Source organism: Camarhynchus parvulus, chromosome 3 (genome assembly GCF_901933205.1).
Source record: "Camarhynchus parvulus chromosome 3, STF_HiC, whole genome shotgun sequence".
NCBI classification, from domain to species: domain Eukaryota; kingdom Metazoa; phylum Chordata; class Aves; order Passeriformes; family Thraupidae; genus Camarhynchus; species Camarhynchus parvulus.
This window is the reverse complement of record NC_044573.1, coordinates 111,063,063-111,084,565: the sequence shown is the minus strand read 5'-3', so window position 1 is coordinate 111,084,565 and position 21,503 is coordinate 111,063,063. Positions and strand designations below refer to the sequence as shown.

Here is a 21,503-nt window from a genome sequence, read left to right as displayed (position 1 = left end):
GCTGCCTGGGCAGCCTGGCCTCTCCAGAGGCATCTTCCTTGTGGGAGCCCTGAGCACAGGGAGCAGGGCAGGCAGCTCGTTAGATTAATTCCTCAGTGCCTTGGTTCCTTGTTTTATTTGCATTACAGGAGTGCCTGCAGGCCTGAGTGCAGCTGTGTGAGCCTAAAGACGCTCTGGATGAATTTCAGAGTAAGGAAATGTAGTGAGTGACAGGGAGGGGACAGAACCTGCAGCCACGTGGCACCGACAGCAATAAACCTGGGGTGAGTTTATTTTCTGTCAGTGAATGCCTTCAGCTCTCCCCCAGGCTCCTCACTGGGAGCTCGGTGGATAATTGGGAAAAGCAGGCACTGTCCCCTTCCTGAAGCAGTGCAGGAGGAGGGTGATTGCTTGGGATGGTCTGTGTGGATGGTGAATGTCCTGCACAACCTCCCAGAGTCACTGTAAATCCCCCTTTCAGTGATTTCATGTCAGGGGCAGCCACTGGGAGAGCACATTTGGGCATCTGGGGCACTGGGGAGTGTCTGGACAGCATTTTCCAGCCTTATGGGTGGGGTGGGGAGGGTGGGAACAACGTGATCAAAGTGGCTTTTGTTCCCTGCAGCATAGATTATAGTAATGTTGCTATGGCCACAAATCTCCCTCAAATTGCTGCAGACAATTCATGAATTTCCTTTTTTATTACATCCTAACACTGAAAACCAGCGAGACTGCCAGAAACCTCTCCCAGGGAAATCTGTAACCGCTGGAGATGTCAGGAGCTGCACGAGGGGCTGGAATACAGGTAGTGTGAGTATTGCTGTACTGGGGGATGCTGTAAAAAGGGGAATCTCTTGTTGCTGAAACTTTGGGATTATTTTGAGGTGAAGTAATTAAATTAACCCAAAATATCTAGCTGCTTACTTTGATCCCATGACTCCTGATTAATTAGTTATTCCCATCTCCAGGGTAATTGGAATATCAGCATGCCTGAGTCACAGGCAGTGGAGCCCTGTAAGCTTTATCCTGTTTTTCTTCCTTTCCCAAGGAAGCTGTGTGGTCAGGAAAGCCTCACCTGGCACAGCAGTGGGAGATCCCTGGCTGGGAGATCCCTGGCAGTGCTTCCTGCTGCTGCAGCCCATGGGAAGTTTTATTTTATCCTCCTGTTTGTAGCTTTGCTCACTCACAAAGGAGCAGAATTCGGGTGCTCTGAGCACTGGGGGTGAGGGATTTGTGATTGGTTTCTTTCTGGTTTAAGTCAGGCTGTACATCTTGTGTGAAATCACTCATCAGAAACTCTTGTCTTTGTGGGCAGGGAGGGAGGGAGAGGGGAGGAAGTCGGTTTTGGCTGCAGCTTTCCACCCCACAGCTCCCTGTGAATTGGTCTGTGGGGGTTCTCTCAGGGCTTGGGGAACAGGGCTGTGAACAGGACTCCTAAACACCCCTTGGTCACTGCCTTCTGTGGCCCTGGGCAAGTCATTTAGCTCTTTCTTGCCTTAATTAGGCTAATTAGTGCCTTCAAGGTATCTCAAATTTCTGTTAATTGCTGCTTCTGGTTGTACAGCAAGGCAGTGACCAAGAGCCCTGGGCATGTTCAGCCTGGTTCCTTGTTAGTCTGTAGCCAAATAAACATCAAAACTCCTTTTGCTGTTGGATGTGACAGCTTGGAGGTGATGACTGAGCTTAGAATCCAGATGGTTTGGGCTGGAAGGACCTGAAAGCTCATCCCATTCCACCCCCTGCCATGAGCAGGGACACCTTCCATGTCCCAGGCTGCTCCAACCCGGCCTGGGACACTTCCAGGGGTGGGGCAGCCACAGCTTAACCCAAAGCCTGGCTGTGGCCATTCCAGCACTCAGATTATACTGCTGTGACCTTGTCTGGACATCAAACCTCATGTCATTTTCATCAATTTATTAATTTGATCCTCACTGAAACCCATCCTTGGTCCTTGTCCTCTTCTGGATCGTGGGGTAGATTTTTTGGTTCCATGTGACAGAGCACGAGCTTTTCTCTTCATTTCACAAGCTTAGACTCACATTTTGTGTGTCTACATTTTGTATTATTTGAGGAACTGCCAGATTTATGCTTATTAAATATGATGGAACCTTTCTGCCCAAGAGTAGAAATCATGGAAACAGGATTTGGGTTTTCAGGGACCCTAAAGATGTAGCTCCAACCCCCTCCCCTGGGCAGGTTGTGCTTTTCAAGTGTCTGGGTAAAGCCCAGCCAGTGTTTTGGCTCTTTCATGTTTATGGTTGGTTCTTTCATGTTTGTGGTTTGTTCTTCTTGGGCTGTCTGGTTTTTGTGGGTATTGTAGGTCTCTTGTGAGTGCTTCAGCAAGGATCAGCATTTTGGGGTGACTCTACACAAAGCTCAGGAAGAAATCCTAATGATTTACTGGAGCCTCCTGGAGCACATCTGTGATGAGAGAGAGAAGGACAAATGTGTAGGAACTCAGAAATGGAATGAGGATTGTGTGGAGATGGAAACAAAGGAGGGAAGTGTCCTGGAGGAGGAATGGGGGATGAGGAGACACATTCAGTTTGTGGGCAGAGACCATACACCCTGATTTCATTCTTTTATTTCTCCTGTGTTTTTTACTTCCTTCTCGTGCACTGCACCCACACTTTTTGTTAATTTCTAAGAAGAGAAATAAAATACTGAAACTGTTTTGGCAGCTTCAAAAGCAGGAAATCCACATTACTGTGGTGAGGCTTCATCAGCCCGTTCTCACACTGGTGGCCTGAGCTTTGCCACCCTCAAGTGTCCTTCCCATGGCACAGTGAGCTCAGACTGGGCTGCTGGGGCTCTCTGAGCTCCATGTGTGGCTGAAGAAATCCAGACTATCCTGAATGGACAGGCTTGGACAGCTCCAGCACCCACTGCCCTGCTTGTCCCACATCCATGGTGAATTCTCATGTTCACCCCACAAATGGTCTTCTAACTGATTGAGCAGAAAGATTTATGTGCAGGGGAAGTCATAAATAAGCTCTTCAGTGTGCTAAATGTTAGTGTGATGTTTTTCTTCCTCCAGAACTGGAATGCTTGGCACAAGAAGGATGTGGATCTGTGAGATTGGGTCCAGAGGAGGCCACAGAGATGCTCCGAGGGCTGGAGCCCCTCTGCTCTGGGGCCAGGCTGGGAGAGCTGGGGGGATTCACCTGGAGAAGTTCTAGAAGGATCCAGGGAGAGTTCAGAGCCCCTTCCAGGGCCTAAAGGGGCTCCAGGAGAGCTGGAGAGGGACTGGGGACAAGGGATGGAAAGGCAGGACACAGGGAATGGCTTCCCACTGCCAGAGGGCAGGGATGGATGGGATATTGGGAAGGAATTCCTGGCTGTGAGGATGGGGAGGCCCTAGCAGAGGTTGCCCAGAGAAGCTGTGGCTGCCCCTGGATCCCTGGCAGTGCCCAAGGCCAGGCTGGACAGGGCTTGGAGCAACCAGGGACAGTGGAAGTTGTCCCTGCCCATGGCAGGGGGTGGAACGGGATGAGCTTTAAGGCCCTTCCCAGCCAAACCAATCTGTGATTCCATGAAATTCCCCCTTGCCCAATTTTTTGAAGAGTCTTTGACAAGATGATCTTTCAGGTCCCTTCAACCCAGACCGTTCTGTGATGATTTGAAGTGTCACAAATGTGTGTCAAGTGTGGGTCCTTTGTAGTCTCTGTGGCCACATTTTGCAGAGGACACAGCCTGCAGCAAACAGCACACGTGGCTCCAGGTGTGTTCCTGTGAGAGGGATGGATCTGTTCTCTGGGGCAGGGAATTCTCTGTCATGCAGCAGGTGGAATGTGCTGCTTCTCACCCAGAACTTGCTGATTTTTCCTTTCCTTCTTTTCCACTGAATTCTTCACTGCCAGGCTCGGCTGGGCTCAGGAGCTTTGTCATAAAAAGCTTCCAGCTCTAATCCCTCAGTGTGCCATCAAAATGCAGATAAAAAATACTACAGGTCCTCCTTGGTTTGTGTGTGGAGGCAGAGAGGGGCTGGGAGGTGGATTTTTGGATGAAAGACTGTTGTGGAAATCTTCCCCAATTCCGTTTCTGTAATCTGTGTTTAACATTCTTGTTCTCTGCTCCAGCCCCTCACCTTTAACTGGAGTGCTCTGAGATTGCTTATCTGAAAGAGATGGAGGTTCATTATGTTAATTGGCTCTGAAATGACTGCAGCAAATATCAGTAATTGGTATTATTATTCTGCTCTTGTTGTGTCCTAGGGTTTCCAGGGAGCAGAAATGAATATGGAAACCTGCTCTTTGTGCTGTGCTTGCTGTCAGAACCTCACGTGAGGCTGTTCAGTGGTTCTGGTAGCAAAGAGTGGGACTGGTGACATGGAGAGGGGAAAGATCCCTGCTCAGAGATGTCTGTATTTAATCCCAGCTCCAGGAGAGCCCACTGCTCTGACTGAGGGGAGTCAGAACTGTGAATACAGCAAAGACACGGCCACTTGCCAGATGAACTATGGATGTGTGGCTGGAAAATTGATTTTAGGAGGGAGCAAGCGTGGAATAAACTGGTGCTGCCACTCCTGACTGTGCTGCCTAAAATTGTTTGGAGAAGGGATAACTCCTTCTGGCATGGCGTGTCTGCCTGCTGCTGACAGCACTATTTCTACCCAGTTATGAGATCGTTTTTCCTCAAAACTCTTCTCTCCCAGCTCTGCTTTGTCCAGAATGGTTTTGTCCCTCATGAGGCAGAGTGTAGCTTTCCTGCTGGTGCTGACAGGAGTGAGCTGGGGCATAACTTGATCCTCTCTAAGCTGCAAAGCAGAGCAACATTTTGGTAATTTGCTGTGATGGGATCTCTGTGCTCAGCAGAATCGGTAATGTCAGTTGGGATTTGGTGTGGATGGGAGGACATCAGAAATGAGGGAGGGTGGCTGGATGGGGCAACAGTGGGGCAGCTTTGATCTCTCTGTGAGCAGGGACAGGACACAGGGAATGGCTGGAGCCAGGCATATCCAACCTAAACCAGGAAGCTTTAAGTTGGCTATCAGGAAAAGGTTCTTCCCCAGAGGATGTGGGACACTGGAGCAGCTCTCCAGGGAATGGGCACATCCCAGAAGCTGCCAGAGCTCCAGGAATGTTTGGACAACTCTCTCAGGGATTGTTGGGATGGTTGGGGTGTCTGTGCAGGGCCAGGGTTGGATTGAGATGTTTGTGGTCCAACTCTGGGTATTCCATGATTCTATAATGGATGAGGAATTTAAGAAATTCGGGGTAGGAGCCAGAAGCTGGAGTAAGGACAGCATTAACAGGTAGGAGATCAGCTCCACAGACAGGAAATAAATGAGTGTGGTGGTGTTTGCAGGGGTCCCAGGATGAGGGAAGAGACAAGGATCTGACTCCATGTTTCAGAAGGCTGATTTATTATTTTATGATATATATTATATTAAAACTATACTAAAATAATAGAAGAAAGGATTTCATCAGAAGGCCAGCTAAGAATAGAACAGGAATGATTAACAAAGGCTTGTGACTGACTGAGACAGTCCGAGCCAGCTGGACTGTGATTGGCCATTAATTAGGAACAACCACATGAGACCAATCAAAGATCCACCTGTTGCATTCCACAGCAGCAGATAATTATTGTTTACATTTTGTTCCTGAGGCTTCTCAGGAGAAAAAATGCTAAGGAAAGGATTTTTCATAAAACATGTCTGTGACAAATGAGAGTGAAGGAAATGTGAAACTGCTTTTAGTTCCTTTCTTTCTAAGCCCATCTGTTTGTTTCACTCTGTTCCCTGGTGATCCCTAGGGGTCTGGTTTTTGCAGAGGGCTGGAGGGTGGCACGCTGAGGAGTCCTGAGCTGCTGTTGAGCCATGGATAACCATGACTGGGATCTGGCCAGGACACCCAAGAGGGGTTTGAGAGAGGCCTGTGGCCATCCTGACTGGAGGGAGAGTAAACCATGCTCAGTGTGAAAAACGCCAATCACTTGTTTTTAAAATTTTAAAAGTTTCATAGTAATAAAATGGTTATAAAAATAGTAATACAGTTAGAGTAGTAATAATTTGGACAGTTTGAATTACGACAATATGAGACAATAGAAACAAAGGGTTATGGACATCATGGTACCTTTTTCTGGGCAGCACGAGCCCAAAAAAGGACACACATTAACAGAGGATTAACCCTTAAAAACAACAGCCTGTTGCATATTCATACATCTCATACATGATGCATAAATTCCATTCAAACACAGGATTCTGTCTGGTCAGTGTCAACTTCTTCCTCTGAATCCTGACAGCGCCTTCAAGGTGGGAAGTTCATTTCTTCTGCTAAGAGGGCAATAAATTCATTTTCTCTGAAAGATTCAGGTGTCCTGTGGCTGCTGTCTCACTGTGAGTCCTTTCTTTAAAAAAAGTATCCTACATAGCATAGTTTCTATTTTAACATTTTTTATAACCTAAAACTATATTTACCACACTACTTAAGAGAATGAATCCAGCATTACTCTCTAACACAACACATATAATATTAATTTGAATATTTGCGAAAAGCCAATCATAAAATACATGCATTTTTCACACTCAGTGTGTAGGGCACAGGAGTTATTCCTTCTGCACTGTGGAAAAGCCGGTGTTTGTAATGATTCCCCTCCTGTTCCTTCCTGTCCTGGAGCAGCCAGGCTGGAAGTTACCAAGGGAGTTGATTTTTCCATCCCTGGGGTCCTGTAATCAAACCCCAACTACGTTTGTTCAGACCAAATCACAAATACCTGAGGGTATTTGTATTATAATACCTGTAAATCAAGCCAGGTGCTGATTGCACTTTTACCCTCATCTCCAACTCCAAGCATCCTGGTTTGTTCTCCTGCTCTCTGCTTTTCCAAGCATTAGTTTGCTTGGCAAAACCAGAGGGATCTGCATCACGTCTCCAGCGCTGGAATGGCTGCTGATGCTCATTAAAAGCTGAGTTCCAGTTTTGGAGGTGCTGTGTGTTGGGAAGAGTGTTAGAGCCATGTTACAGCTGTATGGGATACTTAAAAATGAATGGAAAATATTGATTTGCAGAAGGAGAGCTGCTTGGAGGCAGTGGATGAGAACATGGTGGGCAAGGGAGTCCTTTTTTCCTCTCCAGCTGCCTCGTGGATGCCTGGAGCTTTGTAAAGAAATTTACCACAGTCTGATGAACTCATTGTGGAATTAAGGACAAACTTTGATGCTACTGTTTTAGGACTGTTTCCTTATTATTTGAATCTTTGCTCAGAAAAAAGTCTCAAGGTTTTTTTTCACCGTGTCTCTGAGTCTTCTCTGAGCAGCACAAGACACTGTTGACCTTTCAGTGGACTCAGATTTTCTGAAGTTTCACCTCTTTTTTATTTAATTTCTAATTTTGAAAAATAAAATATTCCTTAGATTAAAGTTGGAATGATACAACTTCCATCTGGGAACTATTTTAGATGTAATTTGAAAAAACAGACTGTAAAACACACACTCATAAAAACAGTTTGTCCTTTCCAATGTACTAGAAAATGATTCTCAGCAGCCTCTTAATGCCCTCTGCTCGCCTGTATTTAAGCTCCATGACATGCTCAGAGACACAGTTACACTGGATTTTAATACTGAGTCATACATAAATTCCCAGTATGGATCATTTGGGGGAGATTAATATGGAGAATATGTTAATAGTGAAGAATTTTAAGTCATTGCAGATTTTGCAGCGCTGAGTGTGCACGAGGAGCTCGGTGACTGTAAAGTTGCTGTCCAGTTCAGCTTGTAAATGAGATCGCTCAAAAAATGTGCCTTTAACTTTGGAAATTGTGTGGATGTGCACAAATACTCCTGCCTTAGAAACATGGAGTCCCAGAATGGTTTGGGTTGGAAGGGACTTCAAAAGGTCATCTCATCCCATCCCTTGGGCAGGGACACATCCCAGTGTCCCAGGCTGCTCCAAGCCCTGTCCAGCCTGGCCTTGGACACTTCCAGAGATGGAGCAGCCACAGCTTCTCTGGGCACCCTGTGCCAGGGCCGCTCCCACCCTCCCAGCCAAGAATTCCTGCCCAATATCCCATCTAAGCTTGCCCTGTGTCCTTGGGAAGCCATTCCCTGTGCCAGGGCCCACCCTCCCAGCCAAGAATTCCCTCCCAATATCCCATTTAATCCTGCCTGTGTTATGGGAGCCATCTGTTCACTCCTGCAGGGCCTCCCCACCCTCTCAGCCAAAAATTCCTTCCCAATATCCCATCTAACCCTGCCCTGTGTCCTGTCCTTCTCCCATTCCCTGTGCCAGGGCCTCCTCACCCTCTCAGCCAAAAATTCCTTCCCAATATCCCATCCATCCCTGCCCTGTGTCCTGTCCTTCCCCATTCCCTGTGCCAGGGCCTCCTCACTCTCTCAGCCAAGAATTCCTTCCCAAATCCCATCCAACCCTGCCCTGTGTCCTGTCCTTGTCCCATTCCCTGTGTCCTGTCCCTCGTGGCACTATCCAAAGGTGTGGATCAGTTTTCTGCAGGTTTCTGGACCCCAGCTCCCCACTTTCGGCTTTTTAGCATTCCTTGTGCCTCCAGCTCTAGTCAGGGGCAATTTTTTGGTACGAGGCAGGAGTAAGGCACCACTTACCAGCTTGAGGATTTACCAGCTGATCCCATCAATTTTCCATAGGGTGCCACTGATTTCCCAGGCTTTGATTTGATGCTGTTTTTCATGAGCATCTCCCTCAGCCCCAGGGAGGTCCCTTGATTAAGTCATTAGTGCTCTGTGGGACCTCATGGGGAGCCCAGGCTGCCTCAAGTAATGAGCTGAGACAAGAGTGACAGCATCAGATGGATCCTGCCCCATCCCTTCCCCTTCTGATTCCTTATTTTTCATGGTGGGCATGGTTACCGTGCCATCTGATTTTTGTGAGAGGGATTTTTTGTGGAGAAATAAAAATTGAGCAAGGATCATGTAAAAATAATGTCTGGCCACATTCGGCCTGCCCTTCCTCTTCTTCATCCCCAGTTTCAGGGTTTGCTGGAGACTTAAAAAAAAACCCAAACAGAACAAACGAAACACCAAATCGCTTTTGAGTAACGTGAAATCCTGATTGTGTAGATGTGAATAACATATCACAACACACATTCATGTTCTGCCTGCTCAGAAATCCTGCTGGTGGCCTGTGCATGGGCATCTACAGGGAATTTAAAAAAAAACTTGTTGGGGTAGCTGTGTGAAACCAATACCTTCATGATGGTTTTGGGTGCAAAGCAGCACTGATGGGTATTTTATAGATAAATAAACTATTGAGGTATTTTCCAAAGGAGCAGGCAGCCTAAACTGGGTATTGCAGCAAAGCAAAGCAGCAGAGAAGGGTGGGTGAGGAGCCCTGAGAGGGGATTGATGGATGTTGTTAATCTGGGAGAGGGGAATGGTGCCATTCCTAAGCTTTTTCTGTGTTTGAAAATCCTGTTTTCAGTTGTTCTTATCATGCCAAACTTCAGGTAGAACAGAACATTCCGGCTAATTGCTTGCTGGTGCTTTTTGGGAAGACTGTAATTCAAACTGTTCAGCTGTTTTGGAGGATGAGACTGAGCAAATACATTTCCTCACAATTAAAAATAAATACAAATAAAGGCAGGGTGACCAATTCAAGTCACGGTGCCTCTGCACTTGGGAGCAATGATTGTATATTTGGCAAATACCTCATTTGCAGTTCCCATAAAAATCCACCAAAGCTGGGCCAGTTTGAAAACACTGAGGGAATAAGGGCAGGGAATTAAGAGGGAGAGGAGGCAGAAAAACTGTATTTCTAAATTATCACTGAATACCACCCTCGGGTTGGATTGTGTCCTCACTGTTTCCATGGACTGTGTCATTTTGGGGAAGCTGCTGAAAACAATCTCTGCAGAAAAAATTCTTCCCAGAGCACTGGTTTTGAACAGCCTGGATGTAGGTTTTGCAGGGATGATGGAATTCAGTGGGACCTGCCCTCTCTGTGTGTGCCTGTATGTGAAAATACATATTTATATATCGGTGTATGGTGGTGAGGATGATAAAATATCCCTGTATGTGAATGTGAAAGTGTTTAAGGATGGGGTTTGGGGCAACCTGGGGTAGTGGAAAGGGTCTCTGCTCATGCCAGGGGGTGGAACTGGATGAGCTTTTGGGTCCCTTTCAACCCAAACCATTCTGTGATATATTAAAATCTGAGGCATCCCCTCCTGAGCAGAAGCTGCTGGTCCTTGCCCATCCTCTGAGCCTCCTGTCCTTGTGGAAGGACAATGTTGGTCCTTTAAGAGCCAAATTTGGGTGGAAACAGCTTCAGAAGATTTTAGAAAACACAGTTGTACAAATTGTATTTCTGTAGGAATCCAGGCTGGAGGTGGGATGGTGCATTGGGCTCTTGGCTTGGAGCCTCATGGAGAACAGTGGGGATAAAAACCTTCATTTTTCTTTTGGTGGAGGTGGTGGTGACCTGCAAGAAAAATAAACAGGGCAAAATAAGCATTACAGAGTATTTTGTCTTCCTGATCCAGGAAATTTTTGTGGCACAATGGTTGAGATGACCACACATGTCCCCCATGCTGAGTTAACCCTGCAGGAATTAGTGCAGGAGATGTTCCAGTGTAACAAACCAAGCCAACAAAAACCTGCTGGACTTGGAGATGGAGCCTGTGACAACTTCACAGCCTCTAATAAAGGTTTTGCAGGTGTTGAAGTTACAGAATTAACCATCACTGCTGGTGGCACCACCCATCGTTCCCGTGGTGACAAAAGCCTGCAGGAATTCCAGGTAACAGGAGGAAAATGTGAGAGTCGCTGAAGGATGATTTGTCTTATCTGCTGGGCAAACCCTCAGATTTGCCAGTTTTCCAGGTTATTTTTGTTTGATAGAGAGCAGATAAGCAGATTCATTTTTTAAGCACCTCTTCTTGTGCTTAATCAATTTTCTCTTGTCTGTAGTGAAAAGAAATTGAGTGTCAAATTTGTGCTTAAAGGGAGAAGTGGGTTCTCTGTGAGCTGCTCTGAACAAACCCATCTTTGTGTGACCAGGCAGCATCAGAGCTGTCATGAAGATCCTGTGAGCCCCTGTCTCTGCTCTTTTTTCATCAGGATAGGAAATAAAAGTCATGGAAAAGCTGGGATAAAGCTGTAAATGTGATCATGGGAGTTCTTGGGAGTAGCTGCATCCTGGCCCTTGTGATTTTCATCAAGTACAGAGAACAGGAAAATCTGTGGAGTTCACAACACCAGTTGAATAAATTGTTCCAAGAATATGAGAAATAACTTAGAGCAATCCAGCTGATTTTTAAACTGGAGGATGGAGTGAGCAGGGTGGGCTGTGCCTCGGGGCGCTCAGCCCTCCAGGAACTGTGCAAGGTACTTGTGATTGCACTGAGCAGCCAAATGTGCTTCAGTTCCCCAAATAACAAGTGTTTAATGCCATCTATGGACATGTGAGCTGGGAAATAGGAACAAAGGATGTTTTTACTGCAAAAACTGAATTTCTGAAAATACTGTTCAAGTAGCTGATTTAGCTCTGATATCCGTGTGTTAAAATGTGGGAAAAGCTGGAGATCCTGCAGAAGGAGCAGCAGGGCAGCTTTTGGATCAGGGTGAAAATATCTAGAGTTGAACTTTTAAACTCTCCTACTGTGCTTATGGGTCAGGAAAGAGACCAAACCTTGAATCCCTTCTCTGGGAGAAGCTCCTTGGGTGACATTGACAGGTAGGCATGGGCTGGGATGGAACTCCCAGGAAGGGATGGATTTGCTGCCTCTGAATTTATCTTTGGAGGTTGAACTTGTTTTTTCTTTACCTGTGGGGATGCTGAGATATCCAGAGAGGGTGACACCAGCTTGGTGGCAGCGAGCAAAGGAGGTTTTCATTGCCTTTCTTGAAGACAAAATCACAAAGCACGTTTTCTGCTGTGAAAGCAAAATGCTGTCATGGAACAGAGGGTGGCTTTGCACCATAAAATCCTGGGAATTCTTGCTTGGATCAGTTCCTTTCAAATAAATTTTGGCAGTGGGCTGGGAGCTTAGGAGAATTTTCTGGAAGGGGATTGTTGCCACTTCTATGTGTTCTTCCTGCTGGAGAGCGAAGAACTGTGCCAAGACAGATTCTGATGTGCCTCGAGTTATTCTTTGCAGCAGTTCATTTACCCCTGCTGAGCATCCCTGACTTCATGGTAATTCTCTGTGCCACTCAGCTGGTTGAAGGTGAAAAGGATTTGTAAAATCCCCAGCTGTTGGTTCAGGTGAAAAGGAACACCAAGAACCTTCATTTGAAGGTCCAGTTTTTATCCCTGAAAGTCTTGAGCCTCTGGAATGTGTGCCAAGTGATTTCTTTAATAAAGTTTTTCTGAGTTAGATAAGGGGGAAAAAATCCTTCTTTCCTCTCAAAATTAAGTCCCAATCATGGAATAATTTAAGTTGGAAGACTTCTCTAAGATTATTGAGTCCAGCTCTGCCAAAGCCACCACTGACCCATGTCCCCAAGTGTCACATCCACAGAGAATCTAAATCCCTCCAGGGATAGGGGCTCCACCACTGCCCTGGGCAGCTGTGCCAGGGCTGGACAACCTCTTTTGGGGAAGAAATTATTCCTGATACCCAACTGAAATATTGTCTTTTGTCTTGTTACTCCTTGTTGATAAATGTTGGGAGTAACATGAATGTCTTGAGCCTCTGGAGTGTGTGCAAAGTGATTTCTTTAATAAAGGTTTTCTGAGTTAGATAAGGGGGGGGGGGAAATTCCTTCTTTCCTCTCAAAATTAATTCCTAATCATGGAATCATTTGGGTTGGAAGACTTCTCTAAGATTATTGAGTCCAGCTCTGCCAAAGCCACCACTGACCCTTGTTCCCAAGTATCACATCCACAGAGAATCTAAATCCCTCCAGGGATAGGGGCTCCACCACTGCCCTGGGCAGCTGTGCCAGGGCTGGACAACCTCTTTTGGGGAAGAAATTATTCCTAATAACCAATTGAAATATTGTCTTTTGTCTTGTGGCTCCTTGTTGATAAATGTCAGGAGTAACAGTTCCACGGTCAATGTCCTGTTTTCCTTACCCCCCTTCATTTCCACCTTGGAAATCCCTGTGCATTCCGTCTTTTCTTCTCTATGATTTTCAGACTTGAGCTTGCTGAGGGAGTTCAGGGATTTTTAAAGGGAATCTTTGTCCTTTGGGGATTTCAGTGGTCACTTGACCATCCAAAGGTCAAGGCTGAGAGTTGTGTCTCTCCTGCAAGAGGGCATGAAAGGAGAATTTTGGCATCTGGGGTGGGTGATTGGGAGCACACAGAGCTCTCAGTGGAGCATTTCCAGCCTGAGTTATGCCCTGCCTTGTGAGCTGGCAGCTCCTGCTCAGCTGAAGGTAAATTATTACCTTAAATCCCTTTCCCTTCTGGTGACTCAGCAGCTTTCAGGGCATCTCCAACCTGCCTAAATTTGGATCTGAGTCTGAACCCAGCCCTGCAAAGTCTGTGAAGGTGCAGGATAAGGACAAGGCAGGAGAAACTTGGCAGGTTTGGACTTGACTCTTGGGGCCAGGGAGGATAATTTCCCAATTTGTTTCTGGGAAATCACTTGGTTTTGTTCAGGTTTATGGAAGAAACAGTTTATCCTTCACCAGCCTGTTAAAATTCCTTTCTCACAATGGGATCATAAAATCTTTGACTTTCTCTCTGCTTGCAACAACAGGTTTTGATTTCCCTGTTTGTGGGAAATTGGGGCTCTCTGGAGTTTTTTATGGGGATTTCTCCCCCCACAGACCCCTCCTGTGTTATCCCACTCATAATATCAGGATTACCAAACACTTTTGCATTTCCAGCTCTGCTTTACATGTCCTTTTTCTGGAGGATTAATGTGCTGGGTAACCTCTGTGCATAAACAATTCAGGAGCAAATGCTGGAGTGCAAATGCAGTTAATGGACCCTGATGGTTTTTTGGCCATTTTTATGGGACATGTTGCCTGAATTAGCCTGGGAAATTTTTCTGCTCTTAAATATCAGAGCTCAATTTAATGTTTTGTGTTGTCCAAACATCTGCTGGACTTTGGCATCTCCTTAATGGCACTTGGAGTGGGAGTGCCAGGAATGCTTTCCAGAGCTGTGGATCTGTGCTTGTGTTGCTCTGTCTCCATCACGTTGGCCTTCAACTCAGGTTGGAGCATCCCAGGAATTATTTCCTGGGCATATTTCTGTATTAGGTTGTAATATTTGTCTGCATTAATGCAGGAGAATGAACTTAAATAATTGTACTGAAACCAAATTTTAGATTGGCAGTGGCACCTCTGACAGTGGAGAAATAATGGCGGTGCAGGCAGGTGAGGGAAAGAAAAAACAGCCTGGATAAGAAGAGAAAATAGGGAAGCAAGTGGAGATAATTGTCAGGGAAGAGTGAGATGGAAGCAAATTGGGATGTTTTTGTGACCAGGAGTAAAGGAAAAAGCTTTTTGGTGAATTCTGTGAGGATGAACAGAGGAAAATGGACAAATTTCTCTGGCTGGTGACAAGAAGAGGTGAGAAAATAAAACGGAGAGCACTAAATATCCCAAGATGCCATTTAGTGCTGTGTGTTCCCTCCCCCATGAACGGGGATTGCTCCACGCCACCTGGGGCTGCAAATTCTCCATCCCTGTTTCCTGTGGGGCAGGAGGAGATCTGTGTACATGTCTGTGAGGCTGGGTTTAATTTCCAGGAGGATGTAGGTCTTGTTTATGTTGGAGCAGCAAGCAGGAGAGGCCAGGAAGAGACCATGTGTGTAAGAGCAGGGCTGCATTCCCTGTGGAGCAGAGGAGCCTTCCTGGGCACCTCTCCACAGCTGCTCTCTGCATCAGGCATGGGAAAAAAAAAGCAATTAAAATGTTCTTTAGAAAAGATAACAACAGCAAAGTTCTGTTTCAAAGGATGGAAGGCTCCTCATCCACTAGATTCATCCCATCACACAGATTCCTGTGATCTCCAGAGACCTTTAGGAGCTGCAGCTCACCACATCAAAGGAGTGTCCGTGGGGCTTGGAGTGCAACCATGGAACATTCAGGTGCCACAGGGGGTTCACAAGGCTCTGAGTCCGTGCCCAGGGAACAGATACTCCCTTGCTAAGACACCATCTGACAGCCTCCCCCTTCCAGACAACTCTGCATCCAAGGTGACCTGAAAAACTTCTTTTAATAGGTTAAAACATGTCCCAGACTTAAAAATGCCAAAGTCCAGGTTTAAGAACTTTCCCTCTGCTTAAAAGATGTTTCTTTGCAGAGTAAGTTTTGCTTTTCCTCACAGATTTTAAGCTCTGGGAACCATGGGCCTCTCTCCCGGCACAGTGTCTGCATGTGCTGAAGGGGGACATGGAGGGACCCACAGCAGGGGACAGTTGAGAATGATCCATGCTCCAAAACTTGGGTGGCATCATCTGATATCCTGCTGGCTTCCCACTGCCAGAGGGCAGGGCTGGATGGGATTTTGGGAAGGAATTCTTGGCTGGGAGGGTGGGGAGGCCCTGGCACAGGGTGCTCAGGGAAGTTGTGGCTGCCCCTGCATCCCTGGCAGTGCCCAAGGCCAGGCTGGATGGGGTGAGGATGAGGATTTCTCTCCTCTGCCCGTGGCACAGAGTGAGCAGGGTCCGTCAGCGTCCCCTGTGTGCTGAGTCAGGATCAGTGCAGGTCCCTGTGAGCCCTTCCAGCCTTGGCTCTCCCTCTCTGCAAGCACCCCAAGAGCTGGTTTGGGGTGAGCCACGTGTGTCCCATGGCTTGCTGTGTGGGGGTAGGAGATGGGGACCGCAGGAAAGCTCAGCACCCTGGGGAGCAGTGGGGACACCAAGCTCAGTCCCACCACTGTCTGCTGCCCAAAGCCCTGCAGAGCTTTGACCAGGAATGGCCCTGGCATGGCCCTTGTTCCTTCCACCCTCCCACAAAGGAACTGTTCCAGATTGCGAGGCAAGATGGATTCTATCACCATCTGGATGGCAGCTGTCTTTTGTCAACGGGGCAGTTTGCCTTATCTCTCTCTCTGAGTGACCACAATCACTCCTCCCTCTGGGGAGACATCTGCTGATAACAGCTATTGAATGTCACTGCGTGGCTGATAAGAACTACAGCATCCCATTGGGAGATGTGAGCCCAGAGGGAGGAGCCAAGCATTCCTGCCTGGATATAATCTGGAGATCCTGGAATAACTGCATGGCTTCTCCACTGGATTCCCCAGAGGAACAGCAGCTGCTTCTTCTGGATCTTTGGAGGAAGACTGCCTGTGACAGTGCTCACAGGGGTCCCAGGATGAGGGAAGAGATCAGGATCTGACTCCATGTTTCAGAAGGCTTGATTTATTATTTTATGATATATGTTATATTAAAAGTATACTAAAAGAATAGAAGAAAGGATTTCATCAGAAGGCTGGCTAAGAATGGAAAAAGAAAGAATGAATAACAAAAGCTTGTCTCTCAGATAGAGTCCAAACAGCTGGACTGTGATTGGCCATTAATTAGAAACAACCACATGAGACCAATCACAGATGCATCTGTTGCATTCCACAGCAGCAGATAATCACTGTTTACATTTTGTTCCTGAGGCTTCTCAGCTTCTCAGGAGAAAAAATGCTAAGGAAAGGATTTTTCATAAAAGATGTCTGTGACAACTGCCCCCTTCTCTACAGGATCCCTGCTCCAGCAGAACCACCCCTGACACTGCAGGAAGGCTGCAGCCACAATTCCAATGGGACTGCCACCAACACCCTGACCCACAGGGTGTCAGGTTGTGTTCTGACTCTGTCAGTGCTATTTTAGTTTACTGCATTGTTTATTTTATCCTTTTATTTTCTTCCCTATTAAAGAACTGTTATTTCCTGCTCCCATATTTTTGCCTGAGAGCCCCTTAATTTAAAATTTATAGCAATTCAGAGGGGTGGGGAGGGTTTACACTCTCCATTTCAGGGGAGGCTCCTGCCTTCCTTAGCAGACTCCTGTCTTTCCAAACTGAGACAGTAGCATTTCCCTGTTTTCCTGGGATGGTTTCCCTAATGGGATGTGGAATGGAGTGCCAGGCAAGCAGCCAGCAGACATCTCAGCAGCATCTCTGTGTTCCTCCCCTCCAGCCCTGCAGTGTCCAGGGCAGCTGGCTGAGGCCACCTCTGGACAAGTGAGTGAACAGAGCAGCCCCTCATGTCCCAAACCTGAGCTGTGAAATCCAAAACCTGCATTTAAAAAATCCCACTTTTACACCACTCCATGACATTCAGTAACAAATAAATCCCACAGCCTGGGCAGGGTTTTTACTCCAGCATGGATAAAGGAGATGTTGAAGTGACAGGGAACTTCCCTGCTCGCCTTTTGTGGGGACAATACAAACCAGCAGAGCAGAAAGACATGCAAAATATCACTTTTCAAAGCAGCAACAGATCTTTCTGTCAAAGGAGAGATTTCACAGGGATGGGCATGGCTGGATTCAGGGCAAAACAATCAATGGGGGTGAAAACCAACGTTTCCCACCAGCCTGGGGTGGTGAGGCTGGTCCCTGAGTTCAAGGAATTAATTTTATGTTGATCGTCCATTGGGAAGAGTTCAGCAGAACCCTGGGGTGCTGCTGGGACAGGAATCTTCAGAACATTTCTCCTCTGGCCAGCACTCCTGGAGGCTTTCCTGGATTGGGTCTGGGCCAGCCTCCTAGTGCTCCAGTTTGTCACCTGCCTTGCTGTGTCCCAGCAGATGTGACAGAGCACTGCTGGCTCCTGATGGTGGGAAGAGTTTCTGCGTGTTCCTGTGGTTTGGCAGAGCTGCAGGAATCAGCATTTCCCCCCTGTTTTATTGTTTTATGGATCCCCCCTCCCCTCCTGCCAAGTGGGAATAACACTGCAGAAAGTGCCTGTCCCCGCGAGGGAACAATTTGGTGGCATTCAGGAGTTGCTGAGTCTTGAGCAGCTTCTGCTGGTCCAGCCAGTTCTTTGAAAGTTGGAATTTTTGGGTACTTTTTTTTTTTTCTCAAATAGCAGCTTGAGATGGGCCAGAAACTGTGGTGACAGTGCCTCTAAAATCCTTAAGCTGCTTGAATCACTCCAAGGAGCCAGGCAATAAAAGAGCTGGAATAAAATGTATCCCTCAATGTCCTTCACTTCTGCTGACAGCTGCAGTTTAAATTACTGGTGCAACCCTTTAGCATAGCTGGCTTGTGAAAACTAATAAAATATAAAATGAAGTTAGAACAGAGACTTGCCACCTCTTCTCTGGTGGAGAGTAGGGAGGAATCACACGTTTTTTGAGGTGAGCCTCTGCTGGGGTGCTGTTATTGCTTTAATGACAGTGATCAGAATAAAATATGAATATATGCTGGAATTTTTACATCATATTAATTATATAGTGTTTATTAGACAAGGGCCTTCACTTTAATATAAAGTGGCATTTATTCTATGCGGAGTTTGATGTTTTCCAGAGCTTACATTAAAATTAGGCTTTTTTAAAAAAAACTCTTAAGCTCTCTTCTAGTGGAAGGTGTCCCTGGCCATGGCAGGGGGTTGAATGAGATGATATTTGAGGTTCCTTTTAACCCAGACAATTCTGTGACTCTCAGGAGAGTGGTTTGTTTGCTTGATGGATTTGGGCATCCCATTGCCACGTGCTCTGATTCCTTGGCTCCTTTGGCTCAAGTGACCAGAGTTTCAGGGACAATAATGGGTGGCTTTGAAGGAAAAAAGGGCAGATTTTTATTTTGTAAACTGTCAGCATTCCAAGCTTGCCATGAAACATCTCCAGGGTTCCTTTTAACCCAGACAATTCTGTGACTCTCAGGAGAGTGGTTTGTTTGGTGATGGATTTGGGCATCCCATTGCCACGTGCTCTGATTCCTTGGCTCCTTTGGCTCAAGTGACCAGAGTTTCAGGGACAATAATGGGTGGCTTTGAAAGAAAAAGGGCAGATTTTTATTTTGTAAACTGTCAGCATTCCAAGCTTGCCATGAAACATCTCCAGGGTTCCTTTTAACCCAGACAATTCTGTGACTCTCAGGAGAGTGGTTTGTTTGGTGATGGATTGGGCATCCCATTGCCAGTGCTCTGATTCCTTGGCTCCTTTGCCCCAAGTGGCCAGAGTTCAAGGACAATAATTGGTGGCTTTGAAGGAAAAAGGGCAGATTTTTATTTTGTAAACTGTCAGCATTCCAAGCTTGCCATGAAACATCTCAGGGTCCTTTTAACCCAGACAATTCTGTGACTCCAGGAGAGTGGTTGTTTGGTGATGGATTTGGGCATCCCATTGCCACGTGCTCTGATTCCTTGGCTCCTTTGGCTCAAGTGACCAGAGTTTCAGGGACAATAATGGGTGGCTTTGAAAGAAAAAAGGGCAGATTTTTATTTTGTAAACTGTCAGCATTCCAAGCTTGCCATGAAACATCTCCAGGGTTCCTTTTAACCCAGACAATTCTGTGACTCTCAGGAGAGTGGTTTGTTTGGTGATGGATTTGGGCATCCCATTGCCACGTGCTCTGATTCCTTGGCTCCTTTGCCCCAAGTGGCCAGAGTTTCAAGGACAATAATTGGTGGCTTTGAATTAAAAAAAAGGCAGATTTTTATTTTGTAAGCTGTCAGCATTCCAAGCCTGCCATGAAACATCTCCCGAGCTGGGAGAGGCAGTGAGGGCTGTGCAGATGCTGCAGCGTGGGTGAGGTTTGGAGTGGATATTTCACAGGTCACATTGAGATGAAACCCTCAGCTGTGGCTGTTGAGAAACATCTTCACTCTTCTGGAGAACTCTGAGAGGAACTTTGCAATCAGGGAAGGAAGGAGGGTTCTGCAGAAGGGTCCTGGCTGTTCTTGTTTCTGCAAACATTTTGTAGCTGATGGAGCCGTGCCGGGATCCGCAGCCTGCCAGGAGGGACCAGCTCCCATCACCAAGTGTTTCCTTCTTTGTATCCCAAAGATGTGGGCACTCAGGAGGTGTTTTGCCAGCTGAAGTGAAAGGGATGGAAGTGAAAGGGGTGGAAGGGGATGGAAGCAGCCTTTATAAAGCAGCAGCAGCCTCCAAGGACCAGCCCTGAGTCCCTGCTGGGAGCTGGGACTGGGGAGAGGCTGCGAGTATGGAACACATTAGTGAGAGTCAGGGTGGGGAGAGGGAGGTTGAGATGCTCTGCTGTCCCAGAGGCTGTGTGGGAGGATGAAGGCAGCCTGTGGATGATCCTTTTTGTTTTGAAACAAAGGGAAATGCCACTGACTTCACCCGAGAAGGATAATCTTGGAGCCTTGGGCTTTTCTTAACAAAAGGTATTTTGTTTTTATTTTAATTTTTTTTTGTCTGCTTGTCTGCTGAGATCAGAAGGGTTGTTTGCAGCAGAGGTGTGTCTGAGAGAGGATTTGAGCTAGGGGAGAAACTGGATGAAGAATTGGTGGGAATTGCTGGGCTCGAGGCTGGACTTGGTGGGTGTGTCATGGAACAGGTCGGGCTGGGTGGCTTGCAGGGATCCTCTTGGACCTTGGCACTTATGGAACAGTGGAGATAATGACTTTATTTAATATTTTTTGGGAAGTGATCCCATGGATGTAACCTGAGAGCTGTCATTTATCAGGTGTTGTACAGGAAGAATTTTGGGTGAAGTGAGGAAGTTGAGAATGCCTGGAAGGGGCTCAGAGCCGATGGAGCAGGGAGCTGCTGATGACCCACATCTGATCCCTTTTAGATTTGCAATATCCCTTCTCCAGGTGGTCTCATTTGTGCCTGATTCCCCCTTCAGCCTCCCTTACTCCCCAGCAGCCCAAATTGTCAAACTTGTGGGAGCTTCCAGGCTTAAGACCACATCATAAATCACAGAACCCCAGAATGGTTTGGGAGGCAAGGAACCTTAAAGCTCATCTTGTTCCACACCCTGCCATGGGCAGGGCCACCTTCCACTCCCCCAGGTTGCTCAATCCCTGTTTGGAGAGGTCCAGAAGGAATGTTTGTGTCAGAATGCCTCTCTTGCAGATGCCTCGAGGCCATGCAGAACTTATCTCATGAGTCCATGTGGTTCTGTCTGTGTTTCTCTGTTAAACAGGAGGGAAACCCTTGAGATCAGCACTGGCAGAAAGAAGAGAGGTGGAGGAGGAGTCGATGTGGGACAGGTCTGAGCCAAGGAGCTGAGGCACAACAGGTAAAGCACAAAGGAGCTCTGCAGTGTCAGGCTGCCCCATGCCTGGGGTTAAGTTGCTTCTTCCCTTGCTGGATTTTAACATAATTCACCAAAACATCTCACACCCTTCTAACAACACTCTCCTCCTCCCCACAGTCCAGTTGAAATAATGTTGAGATGAGAAAAAGCTTGTAAAAATAGGGCAGGACCAGCACAGTGTCACCCCCAGAGCTTTAATCAAGCTCCTTACATGTTTTTTGGCCATCAGCTCTTTCATTTAATCATCCATTAATTGCTGAAAGTTTTAGCCAAATTCATTTGGCAGAAGTTGCAGGCGAAGAAGCAGCGTTTCACAATATTCTGCTTTCAGCAGTTTTCAATTCTGATTTTAAAAGCAGTGTTGAATGTCACTAATGGTCTGAGCTCAGTGTCTGGGTGCCTTGGGATCCAAATCCCTGCACACAGCTCAGGGGGAAGTTGGGCTCTGAACATTTTTCTTCTTTAGCATCATTCTCTGGGCAGA

At 46.8% G+C, this 21,503-nt stretch overlaps 1 protein-coding gene across 8 annotated transcripts in view; it reads left to right on the top strand.

The window, feature by feature from the left end:
• Positions 1-21,503, top strand: part of EXTL3 (exostosin like glycosyltransferase 3) — a 151,712-nt gene that overhangs the window by 74,043 nt on the left and 56,166 nt on the right. For 4 of the 8 annotated variants that reach the window (XM_030946510.1, XM_030946511.1, XM_030946509.1 and 1 more), the window contains exon 3: positions 20,906-21,001. The exons of 2 other annotated variants lie outside the window; for them this stretch is intronic. The gene's annotated coding sequence lies outside the window, so the exon portion shown is untranslated. 2 more of the 8 variants (XM_030946514.1, XM_030946513.1) reach the window with 2 other exon arrangements.